Raw genomic sequence first — 289 nt, forward strand, 5'->3', positions numbered from 1 at the left:
CCCCTGGACCCCAGCAGCCCCCCAGGACCGCAGCAGCCCCCCTGGGCCCAGACAGGACACACGCGTGGGCTCCTTTCCCTGGCTGCAGCCCCCAGCGGCCCCGTGGCATCGCCCCCGCCCGGGCGCAAGGGCAGGGGAAGTTTTTTAATATACTTTTATTGGTCTGTAAATTTCTTTTTCTTTCCCCACTGGCTTGGATCGATGTTTGCAGTTTACCCAAGTCCCAGGCACACAGATTAAATCCTCTCCCTCTATTACACTAGATGGGCTTTTATTTTCCTTCTGATCA

This window comes from Egretta garzetta, unplaced genomic scaffold (genome assembly GCF_000687185.1).
Source record: "Egretta garzetta isolate BGI_Z169 unplaced genomic scaffold, ASM68718v1 scaffold60, whole genome shotgun sequence".
NCBI lineage: Eukaryota > Metazoa > Chordata > Aves > Pelecaniformes > Ardeidae > Egretta > Egretta garzetta.